At 37.4% G+C, this 16,690-nt stretch overlaps 1 long non-coding RNA gene across 14 annotated transcripts in view; it reads right to left on the reverse strand.

The window, feature by feature from the left end:
- Positions 1-16,690, reverse strand: part of LOC123790166 (uncharacterized) — a 129,364-nt gene that overhangs the window by 92,649 nt on the left and 20,025 nt on the right. The window lies entirely within an intron of this gene.

A 16,690-nucleotide genomic window follows, 5' to 3' on the forward strand; every position in this document is an offset into this window, starting at 1 on the left:
TGTTACAATAATTCCCTAAATGATGAGATGGAATGAGATAAGCAAAAAATTAAATACACCATTCTGGAGTTCTAGGGCTAGATCTGGAAGTCAAATAGATGATATTTACATTTACGGGGATGAATAAGGTCACCTAGAAAGTGTCTGGATTTTTAAAAGACCAGCAACTTCAGTACAGAGCCATGGGGAATGCCAACATTAGGATGTGAAGCAGAGAAATCCAAAAGTAAGATGGACAGATACTTGGTTAAGTGTAGTGTCAGGAAGTTTGTGACTCCTTTACATCTTCTCAGCCCCAATGTTTACTCTAGTCACTGCTGCAATGACAAGTCCCACGAAGTCTTTAAATTTTTTTTTTTTAAGATTTATTTATTTTTTCAGAGAGAGGGAGAGTGAGCAAGGTGGGGGGAGGGGCAGAGGGAGTGAGTCTTAAGCAGACTCTGCTGAGCAAGGAGCCAACGTGCAGCTCGATCTCACAACTCTGAGATCATGACCTGAGCTGAAACCAAGAGTCGGACGCTTAACTAATTGCACTACACAGGTGCCCCAATGAAGGCATTAAGGCTTCCCGCAGGTGCAACCAGACAGGTACAGTAGGTAGAAACCAGATACCTCCCTCTTCCTGCCTTGGAGCTTCTCTGGCCCATGGGGTGGGAACCCATCTGGCACCTAGCAAGGACTAGAAAGGTAACACATGTGGGGTCCCATCCTTGCGTTAGAGGGGATGAGATCTGACAGACACGCATTTCTTCTCTTAACCCCCAAGCAGACAGTTCTTAAGGCACATTTTGTACGACTCTTCAAAGTCTTATAAATCAGGGTCCTCTGAATCAAGCACTGCCTGCATCAGTCACCCATAGCCATGGCCAACACCAGAACACAATCTGGTTGGCTTTTTTTCCTTTTCTGGGATCTACCATGTGATCTTCCTGGAATCTTTCTTCCAAATAAACAAGTCTGCATACAAGTCTTTGTCTCAAGCTCTGCTTTTGGGAGAACCAGTTTTTAAAGAGAAGATTCAGTTGTACTGAACACTGCCAAGAAGTTAAGGGTACACAGGATGCGACAGATGGAATTCCTGGGAACCCTTACAAGAGCAGTTTCGGGGGAGTGATGGGGCAGAAGCTTGGTGAGGGGAGGCTGAAGGCAACAGGAGATGTGGAAATGGAGATAGTAAAGTACAGATGCTTCCCTGAGGGTCCAAAACCGTGGACCCCAGACTCCTCAGAAGCATTCAACACAACTGACAACTATCTACTTGAAATACATACTATTTGCCAGTGAACGGGGAGAAGAGAAATGGGCCAGTAGTTAGAGTGATATGTAGGGTCAGGGAAAGGCTTTTGAAAACCAGGAGATAGCAGACCATGGGGACGATGAGAATGTACAGCAGAAAGGGAGGAGAATGATCTTAAGCCCAAGTATCAGGTTGACCTTTGATACCCTTCATACAGGGAAGTAGAAGAAAACATAGATTTGGAGGCAGAGACGTTTGGTAGCTTAGATGGTGAGGAAATAATGGAATTCATGTGTAGTTGCTTCAAGTTCCTCAATGATTTATACTTTTAGGTCAAAAGCTGAAGGAGAGCAGCAAGGGGTATAGCAACTTTGAGAAAAAAAGGGGAGTGAAATGATTTTGGCAACTAAGAACACAGACATATTAGGCAAGCGATAGCTGAGCTGTACTGAGTGTCTGTTTATTTATTTCACTAGAAAGATTGCCAACTAATTTTTATCCCATTTTGAGGGTAGTGGGCCCAGGGCTATACTGGGTACTGTTTATTTCTAAAAACTTTGTTTGTTTGTTTGTTTGTTTACCGATGTGATGGAGTTGGAAAGAAGATTACAAGGAAGAAGACCAAGATAGAGATCCACCTTCTTAAAACAAAAGTAAGGTAGTAGGTAAGGGACGGGGGCCAATGGAAGTGAAGGCCAGTGGAAGGACAACTGCTCAAAGGAACATGGTCCAGGGGGAACATTAATTTGGGTCACACAATTGGCTCAATGTTGTCAATGTCTATCAAAAAACTTTTGCTGCCAATGCAAAGATGATTTTTTAGAAACAGTACACTTTAGAATACATATTTTCTTCCAAACAGCACATTATACAGAAGATCCTGCTTCCCCTATTTTTCCCTTAGAAAAATAAAAGTTGCCTGAATTTATTACAGAGGTGGAGGTGAGGCTTATTAAATAACTGCAGGCTTCCCAAACCATGAGCCCAAATAGGGAAGTTACTAAGTACCACGCTGAGCAGTGACATCATTGTTTCCCTAGTTACCCAATGTGGAGGCACAAATGAATAAGCTAGATATAAATGCAATATCTAATAGGGTGGGAGTGTTAGAACTTTTTATGGCCATGAGGTTGGTTAGCCTTGTAACTTAAAATGTGGTCACTCAAAACATGTAACCAAAAAATGTCATGGGGCTTGTCAACTCATTGCTTATGGCACTGGCAAAATATGTTCTATATTCATTTACTTTGGTGGAAGCTAAATGTAGCTGGTTCTTTGGCTATACCTAAAATCCTGACTTTGGGCTTTGTGGATATGTCAACACAAAAACATACAGATACTTTGTGTTTTACACAGAGCTAGTAGATAACAAATATCTAGTAAATATCACAAGATTTAAAAATATGTATGTGCTTGGAATGCCTGGGTGGTTCAGTGGGTTAAGCATCTTTCTTTGGCTCAGGTCATGATCCCAGGGTCATGGGATCCAGTTCTGCATCAGGCTCCTTGCTCAGTGGGGAGCCTGCTTCTCCCTCTCCCTCTGCCCCTCCCCCTGCTCATGCTCTGACAAATAAATAAAATCTTTTTTTAAAAAAAAGATTTTATTTATTTATTTAACAGAGATAGAGACAGCCAGCGAGAGAGGGAACACAAGCAGGGGGAGTGGGAGAGGAAGAAGCAGGCTCATAGCGGAGGAGCCTGATGTGGGGCACGAACCCAGAACGCCGGGATCACGCCCTGAGCCGAAGGCAGACGCTTAACCGCTGTGCCACCTAGGCGCCCCTAAATAAAATCTTAAAATAAAATGTATGTGCTTATTTATACAAATATGCATGATTCATTCCTTTTCCTACTCATGTAGACACTGAAAAGCAGAAACAATCCCCTTACTATCTTGATATGAAACTCAATGTCACTTTTGTGCTTATCATACTAACGATCAAATAGTTTTTTTGTTTTGTTTTGTTTTGTTTTGTTTTTGACAATCAATCACCTTAATTCTTTTTTGTAGCAACCCTAACAGGTAAGCTAGAATGATTAATCCCATTTTAGAGTTGGGAAAACTTAAGTATAGCAAGGCTGAAGTTCTGTGCAAACTCAATTTGTACTGTGTGTTATAATTACTTTTGTTTCAGATTGGATGTACAATCAGTGGCCAAAGAAGGCTTCTGAATTGTGCTGAGCCTCATCCTCAGGTCTAGGATCTGGAGAGCTGAATTTCAGTGCCAAACTTGATACATAGTAACTAGAAGACAAAACACACAGTCTATGACTAACAGACACAGAACCGAAAATTCAGCCTAGGCAACTAATAAACATGCCTGAACAGAAATACATTTCCATCATAAGTGTAGAACAGGATTTTTAATTTTTTTTTTTGCAGTTTTGCAGAAATCTTCATTTTTCACAGTGTTTAATAATGTCACATCATTTGGACAATAATTTTTCTAGTTTTTGGTTTATCAAATAATATGTTTTCAATTATTTTTATGGAGCATCCCCTTTTAATCAAGACAATAGCTAAGCTGTCTTTTCAGCTCGTGACTTCCAAATAAAAGTTTAACCTCTTTTCAGAACTTTAGGGCTATGCACAAATAGCCATCAACCTAATAAAAATCCTTGCAGATGAACAGCACACACTTTTAAAGGTTTTACTTTTCTTTCTCTCTCTCCTCTGTATCTTTCTTTCTTTCCTTATTTTTTTCTTTCAAAATTAAAAGCAGGCACAGCATGCCTTTACCATGTGGAAAAGGGCAAAGGAATTGGCTGAAAGCCAACTGGTTGAAATAATAAATCAACTGATATGGTAAGTTTTAGGCGAAATATCTTCAAGTATTCCATTATTTTCTACTATATGTTTCTTCTACTTTTAATTAGCAATGGTAACTTTTTAAAAATTTTAATTTTACCAAAGTTATAGATTTTATTAAGTTTAAAGGGTCAAACAGCTCTAAAAACCTTGTTATAATATCAACTTGATTTCTCACTCCCACCCCACCACCACACTTCCAGTCAACCATTTTGAACTCTTGCAGCAGAATGTTATTTACTTTCTCAGTTCCAAATAATATGATCATTTTGTGATGTTTTCATTTTAGGCATTATGTATTTATTTCCCAACATATAAGACGAAGATTTAGTTATCTTTATTTCCTGCTCCTCCACACAAATACACGCTTTAAAAAAACCAAAAAGATATTATTTATTTATTTTAGAGAGAGAGATAGAGAGAGGGAGAGCACAAGTGGAGGAAGGGGCAGAGGGAGAGAGAAAATCTCAAGTAAACGCTGGGCGCAGAGCCCAATGCAGGGCTCAATTCCACGACCCTGAAATCATGACCTGAGCCGAAATCAAGAGTCGGATACTCAACTGTCTGAGCCACCCAGGCACCCCTCAAATACACACTTTTAGTCCCCAAGTTTAGCCCTTCATAATTTCAGTAAGATCACTATTCAGTACTTAAATTATCCTCATCTGTGCCACACTAATATACTATGATTGTATTTCCTTTCCTACATAATTTTCTTTTTTTTAATTAAACGTGAGTTACACAGAATAGGATTAATTGTAATTCATAAGACATGTTTCACTGGGCTATGCATGGCCCTTTTTTATTTATTCAATGAGCTGTTCTTAATAATGTGATTAGTTCCTTTGACTGACACCCGAAACAAAAGCTAGAGGCATGAGAAGAACCTATATCTAACAATGTTCTCCTCATCTACAACCAATCCATCTTTCAGTATCCCCTTATCTGAATGAACCATAGTCCTGAATTTTGTGTTGGTCATTTCCTTATTTTCATTTTTATATAACTTTGTTGCATCTACATGTATTCCTACATATAGGAATACACAGAGAAAATAGATAAAAGCAAATTTTGGGAGTTCACTTTAGAGGTAAGCTTTGTAATTTGGACCAATCTTTTCACTAAACAAGTTGAAATGCTAGAGAAAAAAATACATATATATATATTTAATGTCCTTGAAATTATCAGAGAGGTAACAAAACACTAAAGAATTGTGAGTTCACGATCAGGGAGAAGAAACCCTGAGAGGTGAGGCAGAAATTTGAGGGTGTATTCCCCTTAGACATCTGCTGATTTTGGAAGAAGTGATGACAAAGCTGCTGGTAAACTCGTAAGGCCAAGAGGACAAAACTGGATTTCAGTGTTCACCAAGGAAGAGGATGTTTAACTCCCAGGTTTTAGACTGACATCATTAAAACCTAAACCCTAGGGGTAAAGAGTAGACTGGAAGTAGATCAGCCTTTACTGAGATGGAAGGTCAATTGAAATTTTCTCAATCCTTTAAGGGATTAAGGTGATCTAATATTGCTGATGCCCTTACAAGTCTTCTGGAAACAAACTCAAATCTTCACTGTGGTAAGATGATCCTATCTTAGACCTCAAAGGATCTATACAAGTTTTCATTTAAAATGCCTGGCATTCAAAGATATCCAAGTATATGACAACATCATGAAAAACCAAGAAAAACAACACAGAGGATCAAGATAACAGAGTTACCACACATAGACTTTAAAATAATTATGCTTAATATGTTCAAAGAAATAAAGGAAGATGGAGAACTCTGGCAAACAAATGCAGCTATCAGAAAGAATAAAAAATATTCTAAAACTTAAAAACAATAATTTTATTAAGATCCCAGTGAACAGATTTAAAAACAGATTAAACAAAGCTGAAAAGAGAATTAGTGAATTGGAAGAAAGCTCTGATAAAAACATTCGAAATGAAATAAGGAAAAAAATGAATACTTTGTTCTGCTCTTTCTTGTAGGTTTCTTTCTGTAAGAAATATAGAGGACACAAAGGGGGAGAAGGAAAATTGGATAGCAATAATATTTGCATAGATAATTATTTGAATCTTTTCTAAAAATGAAATATACCAAGCTTCTACTCCCCTCCCATACACACACCTAGACACATCAGAGTATAACTACTAAACACCAAGAACAAAGAGCAAAAGAAAAATGAAAAAATGTCATTAAAGGAATATCCAATAAAACAGGAGCAATGGAAGCTGGAAGACAATGAAACAATACTTTTAAAGTGCAAAAAGAAAATAAATCCCAACCTAGAATTTTATTCCCAGAAAATGGAATGATCAAAAAAGTAAGTAAAACGAATAGATTTTCAGACAAAAACTAAGAGAATTAAAGTGCATTCATCAAACAGAAGGAAAATTATTTCAGGTAAATTAGGAAATGTAAAGAGGCATGAAGAGCGAAAAACCAGATAAATGTGCAAGGAAACCAAGTTAATACTGATTGCAGAAAAGAAGAGTAATAATGTTTCATGGGGTTAAAAACAGAAAATTACAATATATGACAACAATGGTAAATAAGTAGGAAGGGTGGTAAATGGGATTTAAGTGTTCTAAAGTTTTTGAATTTTCCAGGAAAACATGAAAGTACTAATCTGTCAAGGATACAAGTTATAATCTCTGGGGAAACCACAAGAAGAAAAGTAAAAGGATATATGACTAATAAGTTGAGGATTTTTAAAAAAAATTTTAAAATTTCATATAAAGTACATTGTGATGTATATATTTGAAAATTACTTTTTTCACTTATGATGAAATCTTTTTTTAATAAATTTTTAAAAAGATGGTTTATTTTTATTTTTAAGGAATCTCTACACCCAAGATGGGGCTCAAATTCACAACCCTGAGATCAAGAGTCATATGCTCTACTGACTGAACCAGCCAGATGCCCCGTTACTTTTTTCATTTATGATGAAATCTTAGGATAAAATTTCATTCATACATTTATTTGTTTTAATTACTGTAAATTGTCATCCACTCTCTCACTGACAGGCAGCTTTTGGGTTGTTTCCAGGCTTTTGCTGAACAGTGCTGTGATCAAACTTCTTGTGCATTTCTCTTACTTTATATATTTTAGCTTTCTCTTTTCACCTGAAAGAAGATTGCTGGGTCACAAGTATGTGTTGTTTTTTTTTTTTTCTCCCCCAACTTTGATAGGTAATGCCAAAGCATTTTTATTTTTTAATCTCACCAGCAATACGAAAAAGATTTTATGAATCTATATCTTATCCAACATTTGGTATTACCAGACTTTTGAATTTTTGCCAATGAAATGGCTATATCATTGTGGTCTTGATTTGCATTTTCCTGCTCACCAATAATGCTGACCATCTCTTTGCATTTATTGGCCACATGTAATTTCCTCTTCTGTGAAATACTTCTTCATATTTCCTGGCTACTTTTTATTGGGTTGTTTGTGGTCTTCTTATTGATTTTTAGGAGTTCATTATATATTCTTGGTATTATTTGTCATTTATGTGTATTATGAGTATCTCAGGATTCTATCTTTTCACTTGCTTTTGATGAGTACAATTCTTAATTTTAATAAGCCCTGCACAGCTTTTTAGTTTTCTCTTAATTTAACCATGGTCTTATTATAGGGGCACCTGGGTGGCTTAGTTGGTTAAGTGTCTGCCTTGGCTCACGTCATGATCCCAGGGTCCTGGGATCAAGCCCCTCATTGCATCAGGCTCCCTGCTTAGCAGGGAGCCTGCTTCTCCCTCCCCTTCCCCCCTGCTTGTGCTCTCTGGCTCTCTATCTCTGTCAAATAAATAAATAAAATCTTAAAAAAAAAAAAAAAAAAGGTCTTCTTACAGATTTCCTTAGTTCTTGATGGGCTTGTTGCTAATTTAATCCAAATCCTTCCCAAAGTGTCCAGGTTTTCTCTTGAGATATTCAAATTAGATAATCCAACAATTTCAACTTCCTGAAGAATTCCTTCCTGGAAACTTGTGACGTGTTCAATCCTGGACATGTTGCTTTCCAGGCACAGCTGTCACACTGAGGTCTCCAATCAACCCATCTTACATACTCTCCTTTTCTCTCTGTTTCTTGGATCCTAGGTCTTAGTCTTTTCTTACTTCACTTCCTTGTTTTGATGAAACATATCCCTCTGTAGCTTCCTGAGAAGGGGTGCAAGGGAGATAGATTTTGAGAGATCTTCATTCTGCCCTCACACTCTGGGATGGGAATGGAATTGAAATTGGAAATGATTTTCCTTCAGAAGTTTGAAGACACTGTTTCATTGTCTTACAGCTTCTACTGTTATATTTGGAGTTTGGTGCTATTCTGATTCTTGATTCTGGTACTGGTATGAAACCTCTCTTCCCACCCCTCTGGAGATTGTAGGATTTTCTCTTTTTTCCCAGTGCTCTGAAATGCCATGATAGGATACAATGTGGGTCTATTTTAGACCGCTGTGCTGGGCAAGCATGCCCAGTTCTAAGAAATTTTCTTGAATTCCTTTCTGTAATTTCCTGCCCTCCATTTTCTCTGTGTCCTCTTTCTGGAAACCCTATTATTTAGGTATTGAATCTTCTGGATTGGTTGTCTTATTTTCTTATTTTTTCTCTCCTACTTTCTGTATCTTTGTCTTTTTATTGTACTTTCTGACAAAAATCCTAAATTCTACCTTCTGTATTGATCTTCTAGTTCATCTAAACTTCCTTCATATCTGCTATCTTCATTTCCAAATGCTTGTTTCTTTGTTCTATGAATTTTTTTTAAACATAATATCTTGTTCTTCTTTTATGAATGTAACAACTTCTCTTATTTTCTCAACATTTCACTCACTCACAGCAGAGGTTTTCCTTGTTCTTTGGGTATTCCCTGGCTGTTTGCTCAAACCAACAGCTGTCCACCAGAAAGCACATTAGTAACTCTGCACATGTATGTGTAGCTTGTTTACTGTAGTCTTCATTATAGGGCAATCTAGCTGGGCCTATTCCTTGGGAGATTCTCAATGTCAAGATCTTAGTTCTATTCCCTGGGGACTTCCTGATGTCAGGATCTTAGTTCTTTTCTCTCCCCCAGAGAAGATTTCTATTTTTCTGCCAGCTGCATGTTGGTTGACAGCCAGCAGCCTGGGAGCTGAGAAGGTCAGGGGAAGTTGCTGTGCAAAGTGGGAAAGGAATAAAAGAATAATTGCTTCATTAACACACTGTCAGAGAAGCCTTAACCCCATATTCACCCTTGCCTTCCAAAGATACCTGTGTCTTGGGGGATTTTGCAATGTAAATTAGGTTTCTGTTCAGCTTTCCTTATTGCCAGTTTAGGACTGCTTTCTCTAGTCTGCTAGGTCGATAACTATATGCTTTCCAGCCTTCAGAATTTTGTGACTGTTATCTTCCTTCCTGTTCTCTCCTTTATTTTAGGTTTGTGCCTTTATTTTTTATTTATTTTTTTAAGATTTTATTTATTTATTTGACAGAGATAGAGACAGCCAGCGAGAGAGGGAACACAAGCAGGGGGAGTGGGAAAGGAAGAAGCAGGTTCATAGCGGAGGAACGTGATGTGGGGCTCGATCCCAAAACGCCAGGATCATGCCCTGAGCCAAAGGCAGACGCTTAACCGCTGTGCCACCCAGGTGCCCCTAGGTTTGTGCCTTTAACTGGAAATTCAAATTAAGCTTTTTAAAGGATTGTCAGATCAATTCAACAAACATATACTGAGCACCTATCATGTGCCAAGTTCACAGATTCATCACAACATTAATGGATCTGTGGGCTTAGGGCTGTTATTAAATGCAGGACTGGAATGATAGATGCTTGTCAAGTCCTTATTGTTCTACTTGCAACCACTGGGCTACTTTCTCCAGCTCTGATGTCCTTTGTTTATTCTTTTATCTCTGGGGTACCATTAATTCTTTTTCTCATCTTCTATTGACTGAAAACATCTTTTCTCATCTGAAATTTCCTTTCAGATTTAAGCACATAAACTATTTCTGAGTCTGTGTCTTCTTTCTACATAAAAATGTCTCCTTTACCAATAGAATAAAAAGAGAGGATTTTAAACTCTGTCTAGTAACAAAAATTACTTCTAATTTATATTCAAGCTAAAAACACATCATCCTCCTCACTCTCATCGGGCAGTATCATGACTCTTTCTATGCCACAGACCTGGCAATACTGATTTAGACTATTATAGTTAATCACTGTACACGTTAAAGTGGATTATTATTTACTGTGGCTCACTAGTACTAGGAATTTTCATATGTGTTGGCACTACTGCTTTCTGGAGGCACAGCAGCTAATTTCCAAGTCTACCAGTTATTACCTACATGACTGTGTGAATATTTTTTTGATGTGTGTGTGCTTCATTTCCTAATGTGCAAAATGAGGAAGATAATGGTACCTCCCTTAAATGACAGCTTTTTTCTTTGGTAAAATGAATATAATAATAGTATTTCCTCCAAAAAACCATTCTGAAGATTAGATGTCAAGCCCTTAGCACACCACTTGGTGCACAGTAGGCATCACGTGTTACTAACATCATCATTGTAATTATTTGTCCTCATCTAACAAATTAGGAAACAGAAGTTCAGAGAAGTTTACTTAATTTGTCTACAGCTGCACAGTCAATAGCAGAGCCAGAATGCAAACTACGGCAATTCAGTTAATACTAACACGTTTTTTAGAGTGTTGATATACCATGGGTTCATTTAAAAATGTAGTTCTTTTTAGACTTATTAAGTATTAATTTAATTACATTTAAATGGAATAAAACAGACTCAGTTGGCAGGAACAATTTCACAAGTGAATGAGAAGAGAAAGCAGGAAACATCCATGCAACGAGGTAGTCTGGCACAGCCGTCAAAGCCTGGGTGGGCTGAGGAGGGTTTCTACAGGGGGTGGGGTCTGGGGGAGGAGGTAGCAACTGGGACCCTGGGTAGGGTGACAGAACCCAAGCGGGATGAAGAGGGGATTTGCATGGGACAGGGGGCAACACTAGCAAAGGAGATGGGTTACTACATAGAGGGGAGTTAATAAAATAAATAAATATATTAAAGGCAATAGGAGACAGATTTTTCATTGTCAGAGAAGGGGGCTACAAAACATGGAAAACATGAAAACTAAAATCGACTTTGTGGTATTGGAATTATAATAATCAATCATAGAAATAATCAATTACTAGAATTGAGGGTAATGATATAAACTGTAATCTGTTCAGGAAATAGTAGTTTACAACCTTCCAACAAAGACAATCCCAAGCCCAGAAGGCTTCAGGGTAAATTCTTATAAAAACTTAATAAAGAAATAATAATAATTCTACTCAAACTACTCCAAAAAATAGAGGAAGAAATACTTCCAAACTCATTCTATTAGGCCAGGATTACAATGACACCAAAAATCAAACAAAGATATTACAGTAAGAGAAACTTAGAAACTGGGGGGGCCTGGGTGTCAGTTAGGCATCCAACTCTTGGTTTCAGCTCAGATTGTGAACTCTGAGTCGTGTGAGATCCGGCCCCAGCCTGGACTCTGAGCTCAGCCAAGAGTCCGCTTCAGATTTTCTCTCCTTCTGCCCCTCCCGCTCGTATGAAGAAAGAGAGAAACTTAAAAACTGATATCCCTCATGAACATAGATATAAAAATTCTAAACAAAATTTTAGCAAATCAAATCTAACAAAATATTAAAAGGATAGTACATCATAACCAAGTGGGATTTATCCCAGAAATGTAGGGTTGGCTTAACATTATAAAACCAATCACTGGAATTCATCATGTTAACAAACAAAAAAGTAAACATGATCATCTCAACAGACGCAGAAAAACTATTTGACAAAATCCAACTGAAATTCTGCTACCACCTTGTCAAGGGAAGCCTCTGTTGAAAATCGTAGGTTTACAGGGAGTAAAATATAGACAACCAGGTTCTGTTTTTGAGGATATGCAAAAGTGGACTCATACTCATTCTTGTTACACAGTGCTAGTGTATGTTCTAACTTTCAATTATCTCTAACCTAAATACATTATGCTATAGTTTAACTCAGTGTTTCCCAAACTCTGTTCCATAAAACATTAGCATCCTTTGAAATATAAGGCTCTTTCTATACCTTCAAGATGTACATTAACATATTAAAAGTTCTAACTCCAAGGAAGAAACCATATCCAAAATTTTTTTTCATGTAAATTTTGATCATTGCTTTCCTATCAGGGTAAATTATTCTGTATTTGTGCTAAAAGCATTTTATTTTGACCCACCCATCTGTTCTTGCTTATATACTGTATAATTATTCACAGAGGCTGAAAAATCAGCAAGGTTACAGCAGTCTGGAACAATGTCATGGAAGGGTAGCTGTTCCTGACTTTGGCCTGTGGCTGGACGGTCTCCTTTAAATACCACCTTTACTATGGCATTCCTCTACTCACAGACCTCCCTACATACACTATACCACCATAACTGTATACCACCAACGCAGAAACTGGTAACCTTTCTTAGCAACTTTCCTAATTCTTTGATTTTAATATCTTTTAATTTCATTTTTTTAAGATTTTATTTATTTATTTATTTGAGAGAGAGAGAGAGAGAGCATGAGAGAGAATAGGAGCAGGCAGGAGGGGCAGAGGGAGAGGGAAATGCAGACTCCCCGCTGAGTAGGAAGCCCAATGCAGGACTCGATCCCAGGACCCTGGGATCGTGACCTGAGTCAAAGGCAGACGCTTAACCGACTGAGCCACCCAGGCACCCTAATATCTCTTAATTTCATAAAATAATCTAAAATGTTTATCCCAGACGATTAAAAACAATAAATTGTCAAAAAAATTTAGAAACCACAAAGATATCAATTAAAGCAACTTTCACTTGACTCATAGGAGCGCATTAAAGAGGCTTGTCTCCATATTCCAAGAGAAAGACAAGTGGTAAAAGTGAAATTTCTACGGGTGTTTCTAGGTGCTACAGTCTGAATGGTCATGTCCCCCCACATTCCATATTTTGAAATCTTAACCCCTAAGAAGATGATATTGGGAAGTGAGGTCTTTGGGAGGTGAGTAGGTCATGAGAACGGAACTGCATGAATGGGATTAGTGCCCTTATGACAGACCCACCTTTCTGCCATGTGAGGTGATAGCAAAAAGAAAATTGTTTATGAACTAGGAAGCAGGCCTTCACCCGACAGTGAATCTGCCAGAACCTTGATCTTGGACTTCCCAGTCTACAGAACTGTGAGGAATGAATCTCTACTGTTTGTAAGTCACCCAGTTTATGATATTTTGTTATAGTAACCTGAACAGACTAATATACTAACACACTGTTTCTTTCCATAAGCATGGAAAACACATTAAAGGGAATTGTGTCCTGTGAGAGGTGAATCTACAAAAACCTGGGCATCAAGTCATAAACCTACCACAGAAAAACAAAATAAAACGGGAAACCCAGCAGAGCATTTTCCTTTTGTATGCCCAGGGGATTAGTAGCTTATTCTTTGTGCAAAGTACTGCACATCTTGGAAGCAAATAGTTTAAATAAGGTAGTAATATATTTAAGAGTGCCTTTCGAAAGTTACAATCCCTAAGGAAGACAAAAGAATCTTTTCATTGCAAAAAAGAATTCAAACAGATTTGTTGTAGCAAAGGAGCAAAATGAACTGTGGTGTGGGTAGGATGCTGAATTCACAAGAAGAATCACAAGATCCTGGATAGGTAATTTTTAAATTAAAGTGCCTTTTCCTCACCACTTGGAATAGTTCTTGGATGAGTTATAAAGCGTTTGTGCTAACAGGATTAGACCAACGGTCATTTCCTATAAACAGGAACAAGATTTCAGCTAACCAAGAATAGTGTGACAAACATCATTCTGACTCTTCCACTGAAGCTGTAGAATGAAACCCATAAAAACAGGAAGATACTGAAATCAATTTACCATGATCCGACCTTACTGGTGAAATCAGGACAAGCCCTAAAAGACATACGCTCTGAAGCACAGGACTACCACAAGTGACACACTTGCATCGTACTGTATTGTCTATTTTGTCTTCCATTTCAAAAGGCAAAGGATCCATATTATAATTTAAAAAAAAAACCTTCAGAAATACACTAATATTAGTTGTACTTAGGACTAGTAAGAATGCAGTAGGAAAAATTATGGAGAAAGCAGATCATCCAAACTATTATTTTCTGTTTCAGGAAAGAGGCTTTCAAAACAAACAGTTTTAAGTTAAACCAACCTACTCCTGCCTCCTTTTTAGGGGACTGTCCCTTGCAAATTATACCTATTTATACAAATAATTTTACTCCAAAGAATACTTACTGAGGAAATATATATTTAGCAGGGACTTAACATTTTTTAGCAATGCCATGGTCTCTCTGAAGAACACAGAAGAAATTTAAGATACATTCTCTGCTCTGCTTCACCCTGTTAATTTAAAATTCTAGAAATAATACTAGACGTTTAAAAACAAAAATGTTTTATCTTCTTGATGAAATGTACTTGCAGATATGAATCTTAAACAAAGGTAAAATCCTGGATACTCTATTTTTCATTTACCTGGAGGGAACTGGCCACCTCTGTCCTACCACCCTAAAATAACCAAAAGAATGGTTTCTTTCCTTCATTAAATCACTGGCTCATTAAATTTCCATCTAGAAAAAGATAGTTTAATTGTCCACTGTCACATCATTAATATTTATTAACTAGGACTACATCCAACAGAAATATATGTCTTATGTGCACCAAGAGAGCCTAAAAATAGTCATAGCAGCATTATCTGCAGAAGGTACGTAGCGCAGACAACCCAGACATCCAACACAACAGAATGGATAAATAAACTGTGGTACATTTACACAACAGACTACTAACAAAGCAATGAAAATGACCAAGCTGCAGCTACATCCAACCACATGGATAACAAATGGAAGAAGCAAGACTAAAGAATATATCAAGTATGATTGTATTTATAAAAAGTTGCTAAACATACAACACTGAACTACTTAGATGTATCTGGTACATAGAGCTGCACACTCAAGTGGTAAAACTATAAAGAAAAGCAAGGAAATGATTACCAAAAAAGGAAAGCTAGAGCTTTCTCAGAGAAGACAGGACAAGTGTGGGGAGAAGGTTGTGACTGCCAAGGGACCCACAAGGCTTTTGACATGTTGGTCAAATTCTTCCACATTTTTGCCCCCCATGGGTGGCAGTTACAAGGGATGCTTATTCTTACAACCATTTGTAAACTGTAGACGTCATACTACCACTTTTTAAACTAAGAATATCATACTTCACAGTAAAATACTTCTAAAAACCCCATGGGTTATGGTACTAAATATTAAATACATACAATATATACATATATGTGTGCATATAATATACTCACTAAAACCTATTGTTTTCAAGGGGGAAAAAAAGCACAGTGATTCTATACTAGACTTCTCTTGCTCCTGTCCTCTTCTGCTGAGCAAATATTAAAAAAGCGAATGAACTTAGAAAATGAAAGAGGGTTTAGAAGTACACTAAAGAATACTATTCCCTGTCACAAATGTTATTTGAGAATGTGAAAGACTTATGTGGCTTTTTGGCCGACAGTGGAATTGCACGTATATTCTTAGTCTCTCCTTTGTCTACTGATATAATTTGCTGATACAACTATGCAGAAGCAGTACTTGAGGAAAAATGAGCATCATTCTGTCCTTACAGCTGTGACACAGAAGCAGCTGTACTTTGATTTTACACCTAATGGCCTGCTCCTTAGTTTCCTGCTTCCACCAGTAATGTTGATTCTAATCTTTAGAAAGTCTGCTTCTTTGAAAAACAACAACAAAAAACCCGCACTGAACTAACTCAGCCATGTCTGCCTACAAGTTATTTGACCTGAGTTTGGCCCAAATCAACCTATTCTTTCCTCCATGCTCCCGAATTAGTTGGTTAACAGGTAACTATGTTACCTTTTCTTCTGGCCTGGAAAAAACATGTGACATCTAAATACTGGTGATATGATGATATCCTCAAAGCCTCCTTCAGCAATGATCCCAATACGAGTCTTGGTTAACAGACTGACATTTTCAAACTCTGACATATCACACAAGAAAGAAAATGGGTTGACCAACTGCCCACCTCTACGCTCCAGAATGGATTTCCTAAAAGGAACACAGAAAAATCGGTAGGGCAACTTTATTCTCCTGTCTGTGATCAGGATTTATTCTATAGCTCTTGGGTAGGTGAAAATCAGTTTTACATTTAAGAATACCTGAATCTGATCTGTGTTCTTAGAAGTTAAATGTCATTTTCCAAAGTCAACCCCAACAAGTAATGTTGTGGTATAAACAATGTTGAGGGCAATTCAGGTCACTCTTGATCTCTACCAAAGGTTCATCCACAGCATAGATTTCTTCAAGCAAACTGTGATTCAAAGCTTGGTAAAATAACCAACAGTACTGCTTAAGTCACATGTGGTCAACAGTCTGTCTATTTAATCTAACACTCAGAATCAATGCCTTAAAGGCAAAATAATAATTTGTCTATCACCTGGCAAAGATAAACACTGAAGGTAAATGGGCATCTCTTTTCAGGCTGGTGCTTTATTTCCTCCTGAGTTAATAACTCCTCTCATACGAGGGATAGATTCTCCAAGGAGGAAAGGAAAAAGAGATATAAAGCAATCTTATAATGAAGCTGCA

The sequence above is a fragment of the Ursus americanus genome, chromosome 5 (genome assembly GCF_024610735.1).
Source record: "Ursus americanus isolate L20-20 chromosome 5, mUrsAme1.1.p, whole genome shotgun sequence".
NCBI lineage: Eukaryota > Metazoa > Chordata > Mammalia > Carnivora > Ursidae > Ursus > Ursus americanus.